The following is an 8130-nucleotide window of genomic DNA, read 5'->3' as shown; positions in this document are numbered from 1 at the left end:
TCGCCGACGTCATCGTCGCTAGCATCGGGGTCGCGGTTGTCGAACCTGGACGGGTGAGCAAGCGTGGGCTGGGATTGAGGGTAGCGCAGGCGGGGGCCACGGTAGGCCATTACGCTCTGGAGAGTCCGGCCGCGCCACCACAGCCGACGGCCGGCCTCGTTGAAGTTCGAAGGAGGCGGGCCGTCCTCCTCGTACCTGGCAACCGCCCTCTCATGCCGATTGATGAAGAAGCTGTCCCAAGTCGGGCTGTAGTCGGGATGCCACTGGGGATTCCTCCGCTGCTCTGGCGTGAGCTCGAAGTAGTAGTGGTTCGTGATGGCCATCTCGCGTGCCACACCTAGAGGGATAGGAGGGACCGGTACGCCTCCGACGCTCAGCAACCAGCCGGTCGGGACGCGGTAGCCCGGTGGGCAGGGGTAGTTCGAGGCGCAAAGTGCCTCCGCCTCCCGGGGTGTTAGAGATACGATGGAAGTCATGGGAGAGGGTGATGAGGTTTGCAGATATGAGTGTAGATGTGATATGTAAATGAAGACCAAGCCTACATATATATAGTGAAAAAATGGCGGGAAGACGGAGGCGGGAAGCGGTGGGAAGCGCGGGAAGAAAATAGGCGGGCAACCTTTAGTCCCGGCTGGTGGATGCAACCGGGACTAAAGCTGTCGGCAGGATGAGGATGTGTGGGTAACCTTTAGTCACGGTTGGTGGGTGGAACCGAGACTAAAGCTGTCGGCAGGATGAGGATGTGTGGGTAACCTTTAGTCACGGTTGGTGGGTGCAACCGGGACTAAAGTTCCATCTCCTCTAACAGTGTTGGGGAAAGGGTTCTCATTATTACATAAATGTAGAGATTGTCTTGGGAACTATATATGAAGAATACATTATTACATCGCCATCTACTGCTGTGATCTTCTATGCCGTAGCCATGGAGAATCTTCATCATTTAGCAAGATGCTTGGGTCAATTTTCACCGTGAAGGGTGGAATTTCTTTAAACTTATTATAATCTTCTGACATGTCTGTCTTGTCATCCACTCCCACGATGTTTCTTTTCCCCGAAAGAACTATGTGGCGCTTTGGCTCCTCGGTTGATGTATTCTTTTGTTGATTTCTTTTTCTCGATTTGCTAGACATGTCCTTCACGTAGAAAACTTGAGCCACCTCGTTGGCTAGGACGAATGGCTCGTCCATGTAAGCAAGATTGTTGGGATCCACTGTTGTCATACCGTACTTATCGTCTACCTGTACACCGCTGAGCTTCACCCATTTGCACCGAAACAAAGGGACCTTAAAAGTGGGACCATAGTCAAGTTCCCATATCTCCTCTATGTATCCATAATATGTGGTGGTTTGCCCATTCTCATCTTTTGCATCGAAGCGGACACCACTGTTTTGGTTGGTGCTCTTTTTATCTTGGTCGATCGTGTAAAATGTATTCCCATTTATCTCGTACCCTTGGAATGTACATATGTTTGAAGATGGTAACCTGGCCAACAAGTACAACTGCTCTACAACAGTTGGGTCACTAATGAGATGTCTTTGCAACCAACTGCCGAAGGTATTCATGTGTTGACGTGTAATCAAGGACTCGGGCTGGTCTGGGTTTATTTCTCGTAAAACATTCTTGTGTTTCTCGATGTACGGAGCCACCAAGCTGGAATTGTATAGAATTGTGTAGTGTGCTTGATTGAAAGAAATCTTGTCCCTGCACACCGTTGCTTTCCTTCCTAGTGTGCCTTTTCCAGTCAGCCTCCCCTCATACCGAGATTCAGGAACACCAATCGGCTTAAGGTCAGGAAGAAAGTCAACACAAAACTCAATGACCTCCTCAGTTCCGTAGCCCTTTGAGATACTTCCTTCCGGCCTAGCTCGGTTATGAACATATTTCTTTAATACTCCCATGAACCTCTCGAAGGGGAACATATTGTGTAGAAATACAGGACCGAGAATTCTAATCTCTTCAACTAGGTGAACGAGGAGGTGCATCATAATATTGAAGAAGGATGGTGGGAACAACAACTCGAAGCTGATAAGACATTCGACCACATCTTCCTGTAATCCTGACAAAGTTTCTGGATCCATTACCTTCTGAGAAATTGCGTTGAGGAATGCACATATCTTCACAATGGCTAGTCGAACATTTTCTGGTAGAAGTCCCCTCAATGCAACTGGAAGCAATTGTGTCATAAGCACGTGGCAGTCATGGGACTTCAGGTTCTGGAATTTTTTCTCCTTCATATTTACTATTCCCTTTATATTCGACGAGAAACCAGACGGAACCTTGATACTGAATAGGGCTTCAAAAAAGATCTCCTTCTCTTGTTTGGTAAGAGCGTAGCTGGCAGGCCCTTCAAACTGCCCTGGATGATTCCCGTTTCGTCCTTTATGACGTTCCTGGTCCTCCCATGCTTCTGTTGTATCTTTTGTCTTCCCATACACGCCCAGAAAACCTAGAATATTCACACAAAGATTCTTGATCAGGTGCATCACGTCGATTGCAGAGCGGACTTCCAGGACTTTCCAATATTCTAGCTCCCAAAAAATAGATTTCTTCTTCCACATGGGCGCGTGTCCGTCGGTGTCTTTCGGAACAGGTCGACTGCCTGGACCCTTTCCAAAGATAACATTTAAATCCTTGACCATGTCAAATATATCAGCACCACTACGGGGGACAGGCTTCGGACGGTTGTCTGCCTCGCCAGAGAAATGCTTGCCTTTTTTCCTTAAGGGATGCTTGCGCGGAAGGAAACAGCGATTGTACGGGTACACAACTTTTCTGCTTTTTCCCAAATATTTACTTTCAGTCTCATCTAAATAGTGTGTGCATGCATTGTGTCCTTTGTTCGTCTGTCCTGAAATGTTACTAAGAGCAGGCCAATCATTGATGGTTACGAATAGCAACGCTCGTAGGTCAAATTCTTGCTCGGTGTGCTCATCCCACACACGTACACCTGGTTTGGCCCACAACTCCAAAAGTTCATCAACTAATGGCCTTAGGTACACATCAATGTCGTTGCCGGGTTGCTTTGGGCCTTGGATAAGCACTGGCATCATAATGAACTTCCGCTTCATGCACAACCAAGGAGGAAGGTTCTAGATACATAGAGTCACGGGCCAGGTCTTTGTGTTGCAGCTCTGCTCCCCAAAAGGATTCATGCCATCTGTACTTAGACCAAACCATAAGTTCCTTGCCTCACCTGCAAAATCCGGGAACTCTCTCCCGATGTTTCTCCACTGCCGACCATCAGCGGGGTGCGTCAACATCGCGTCTTTCTTACGTTCTTCCATGTGCCATCGCAACAACTTGGCATGCTCTTTGTTTCTGAACAAACGTTTCAACCGTGGTATTATGGGAGCATACCACATCACCTTCGCAGGAACCCTCTTCCTGGGTGGCTCGCCCTCAACATCACCAGGGTCATCTTTTCTGATCTTATACCGCAATGCACCGCATATCGGGCATTTATTCAAATTCTCGTACTTCTCACCGCGGTAGAGGATACAGTCATTAATGCATGCATGTATCTTCTGCACATCTAATCCTAGAGGGCAGACAAGCTTCTTTGCTTCATACGTACTGACGGGCAATTCGTTATTTCTTGGAAACAGCTTCTTTAATATTATCATCAATTTTTCAAATCCCGAGTCAGTCACACCGACCTCTGCCTTCCATTTCAGCAATTCCAATATGCTACCCAGCTTTCTCTGCCAATCTTCACAACCTGGGTACAACAATTTGTGGTGGTCCTCTAACATCTTGTCGAACTGCAACCTCTCCTTATCCGTACCACAGTCTCTTCTTGCATCAGAAATGGCCCGACGAAGATCATCATCAACACGATCATCTGCTGCCTGTTCTTCACCTCCTTCTTCTTCATTGTCTTCCATTGCGGTATCATCGCATTCAGAGAACATAGATCGGTACTGGTCATCGTTATCTTCTTCTTCATCGCCGTCTTCCATCATAACCCCTTCTTCTCCGTGCTTGGTCCAAACATTATAGCTGGACATGAATCCAAACCGAAGCAGGTGGCTCTTAATGTCTCTTGAGCAAGAGTAATCCTTCTCGTTCTTACATTTCAGACATGGACAACACATAAAACCTTGCTTCGACTTGTTGGCCTCGGCCACAAGCAGGAAAGAATTCACGCCCTCTCTGAAAGCGGGAGCACATCGGTTACCGTACATCCATGGATGACTCATCTGCATCATAAGTACAATTATGTATCAGATGCAATCACCTTGCTAAAATTAGTATTGTACGGACTATGTATATACGAGAAAATAGTTGCTAACCTTTTAGGATCAAAAAGAGGAGAAATCTTATCAAATAAAATCAAGTGTCATCCCTCACAAGCATTTCATCAAACACCTCTTGTGCACATGAAGAAAAAATGAGCTAGCATACACCTCCACCTTTCACCACCAAGGAAAAAAATATAGGGAGGTGGGGGGGGGAAAGCTGGCTGTGTGTATATATAGGCATGGCCCTTTTGTCGCGGGCCGTATTACGACCCGCGACAAAAGGGGTGCCGGCAGGAGGCCCCAAAGCTCAGACCCCTTTTGTCGCGGGTTATGATACGGTCCGCGACAAAAGGGCGCGACAAAAGGCCCAGCTTGTTCCAAATGGTTCCGGGGCGACGTGGCCACGCCATTTGTCGCGGGTGCAGTCGCGCCCGCGACAAAAGGCTCCCACGAAAGCCCTGTTTTCCACCAGTTTCCCGTCCACGATTTGGTTGAGGTATATACTAGAGACCTATATATCTAGATCCGCCCCGGCTCCCACAAGATCAGATCGATTACGCTGATTATAACAAAAAAAAAAACCCATCTTTTATCTCCGGTTTACAGGATGTCTAAGCGACGACGGCAGGGCGAGGAGGGCCAGGCGGCCAACTGCCATTGCCATGGCTGCACCAGCAGCCAGCACAAGAGCCTCTATCTGGTTCTAGACGACTGGCACATGGGCTTCACCATTCGCAAGCTTGATGCTCACATCCCAGACCTGAGCGCCCCCCCTGTCCTCCGTCTAGCGTCGCCTATGCGTAACCACTCCATGGACTTTGCCGCCGGGCAGCAGCATCATAGCCACCAGCAACCAATGTGCCGCGACCCTGGTCTTCGACACGGAAACCGCGTCGCTGGCCATGGGCAATCCCCTCCCGGACGCACTTCGCAATGCCCTCAACTTCTTTGTCACCGTCGGCGACGACGTGCTAATCGCCTTTGCATACTACTTCATGCGGCGGCCTCACTCCTTTGAAGTCATGACCGCCGCCAAGGACGAGATGCGACCATACATGCGCCCTCTGTGCCCAAGCACCGACTGGTCATGGAAAAGCATGCCGACGCCCCCCCTTCGCCAAGCGTGAAAGGATCAAATCATACGCCCTTCACCCAGATGGACGCACCGTATTCGTGTCCGCGGCCAGCGGCGATTTCCCCGGTGGCACATTCTCCTTTGACACCAAGAACTGCGAGTGGAGGCGCCTTGGGGAATGGATGCTCCCATTCCAGCTCCAAGGTTACTACGACGGTGACCTCGATCGATGCTTGGGTTGGGCTACACCCAGATGGCTACATCTGCTCCTGCCAAGTTCCATCCCTCAGCAGCAGCGACATTCAACAGCCCAGCTGGAAGATGGCCAAGGAGCACAAGATGTGGAAGTCACAACGTGAGGTGGCTAAAGCGCTAGGGGCTACCCTCACATACATGGGCAACTCCAAGTTTTTCCTTGTTGATTGCGAGGTAGCCGATGGTTTAGAGCAGGGCCGGGCCGGCAAAATTCGGGACCCCGTGCGAACTTCTAAAATAGGCCCGTGTCTCACTAGAAAAATAGAACTAGTGAACAATAAAAATGTGGTCATAATATTTTACGGAGCAATTTGATATATTACAAATCATATCTATTCAACCGTCCTTCATAGTGTTTATTTGAACAATATCTTTCTTTTAGTGTTCCCGGGAATGAAATCTTGCTCTACCTCAATATCCGCAACATCCACACGACGGGAAGTATTCAAGTTAATTTGACTTCCTTGTTTATTTTGGGCAGAATTTGACTTTCTTGTTTACACCTTACAAGTGGATAATCGGATATTTCTTGAATAGTTTTTATATTTGTAGCTTCTAAATTGTTCTTCTATAGATCTAGATTTGCAAAATAATCTAATTCAACCTCTACTGTTAAAGGTGCAAACTTATCTTGTATTCGAAGATGATCTAAGAACAACTGACTGGACAACCAAAGTTGAAAACTGAAGATGAGAATAGACTAACTCTTCTCCAATGATTCGGACCTTGCGGCCGGCCGGCCGGCCGTGCAGCTGGTGGTCGCCGCCTTCTTCTGATTCTCTATCTATCCCTTTGAAGAAGCTGTCTTGGCGCTTGGCGGCTGGTACCAGACGAACGGATGGAAAGACCGAAAAGAAACCTGATAAAGCAACGATCGGCATGTAGATGGGCCTACAGAATCAGAGAGCATGGCTTTTCGCGTCGGTACTCCAGGCCTCGTCGCAGGAGGCAAAGGATTCCATAAGCCTGTACCGAAATTTTGGGCCCCCAAAATTTTGGGGCCCTGTTCGAACTGCACAGGCCGCACATGTGCTGGCTCGGGCCTGGTTTAGAGTTCCAGGATGCTTTTCGTGACGCTCATGGCTGCGTGCTACACATGACCTCGTTTCGGCTCAAGTATAATCATGAGGGCAAACTGCGAATCATCGATAGAAACACTACCTCTTGTCCTGTCTCTAGGAAACTCTCGGAGTTTTCTCCTGTAGCGTTCTGGATGTAGCTAGCAAGGAAATCGGGCCTGCTATTTTGTACGCTCATGCATACTAGCTATGTTCACCGTCATATCTGTAAAGTATCCCCTCCATTTTTCTATATACAAGGCCACTTTGTAAATTGGATCCAGCTTTCAACCATCGGTTTGCGTAACAAAATATTTGCTATATGCCGTAGAAAGCATACCTACTGTGGCATATAAAACATATTTTGTTGCTCAAATTGATGATCAATGTTAGACCCAAATTATGAAATGGCCTTGTATAGCAAAAGATAGAGAGCATTATTTGAATCAATAAAAACAAAATTGGTTACTATTTGGAACCTTTTGGAGCTCTTAATTGTAATTGTGCAAATGCAGAAATTAATGGATTGATCCATAACTATGAGTTTCAGTAACTTATGGTAACTTTTGTAATGATAAAGAGTTTGAATCTATTTTCTTGATGAATATAGCTAACATATTCTGATCTTATCTCTCAGCACAGAAAATCATAGCGGAAGTTGTTCATAGTTCACAAAAATTTACCAATTTATTATGGACTAGCCAAATGCCCATGCTTTGCAACGGAAGAGAAAAAGTCAACATCGTGGAATCGCTAAAAGTAAATTCTCAAACCCAAAATCTCACTCAAAAGAAAACAGAGAGACATCACCAGAATAACACAAAAACATGCTCGCACTGCCGACATCATCATCATCCTCCACATTATCATGAACATTCTTCTCCTCATGTCCAACCCGTGAGAAAAATCAGCGTTTTTAGACGACAGTAATGCCATTAGACTACCTTTTTTTTTAGTTGTGGCTAGAACTATCATACAATTAAGGATGCGATATACATCCGATTATGGATGCTTCCTCGAGATTTATAAGTAAACTAATTCTCCTCCTCATTACTCCAAGATTCCTCTTAAACCAAATGGGAACCCACGTTGACATTGAGCTGTGAAACAAACACGGTGCTCCATAAAAGGTTATCTAAAATCTTAGAAGCTGGCGAATTAATAATATACTTGCCGGCTTCTCGTCCGCAGTTGGTACAAATATGAGCCGTTACCTACAGTATACAAAATCATAAACATGATTCATGCATCTGTACTGTTAATTATACTGAACGAAACACCCGCTGGGGCATTTCAACAAACAGTAGCGGGCAGGAACGTCCGGAAAATTAAGCAGGCCAAGAACTGAGCAGTAGAGAAATTCTTGCCGATTGATGCACTAGCAGGCAGGAACGAACCCGTGGACACTCTTCAGGCGACCAAAATTCATCTACTAGTATATATTAAGCCAGTATAAGTACACGGAGCAGTCACGAGGTCTATGTTGGTGCTTGACGTGGGA

At 46.9% G+C, this 8130-nt stretch overlaps 1 pseudogene; it reads left to right on the top strand.

Moving 5' to 3' along the window:
- Positions 1 to 4848: 4848 nt before the first annotated feature.
- LOC127327641 (uncharacterized) lies at positions 4849 to 6790 on the top strand (annotated as a pseudogene).
- Positions 6791 to 8130: the final 1340 nt, after the last annotated feature.

The sequence above is a fragment of the Lolium perenne genome, chromosome 1, assembly GCF_019359855.2.
Source record: "Lolium perenne isolate Kyuss_39 chromosome 1, Kyuss_2.0, whole genome shotgun sequence".
Taxonomy (NCBI): domain Eukaryota; kingdom Viridiplantae; phylum Streptophyta; class Magnoliopsida; order Poales; family Poaceae; genus Lolium; species Lolium perenne.
Note: the sequence above shows the minus strand (reverse complement) of the source record. Positions and strands in the feature narration are given on the sequence as shown.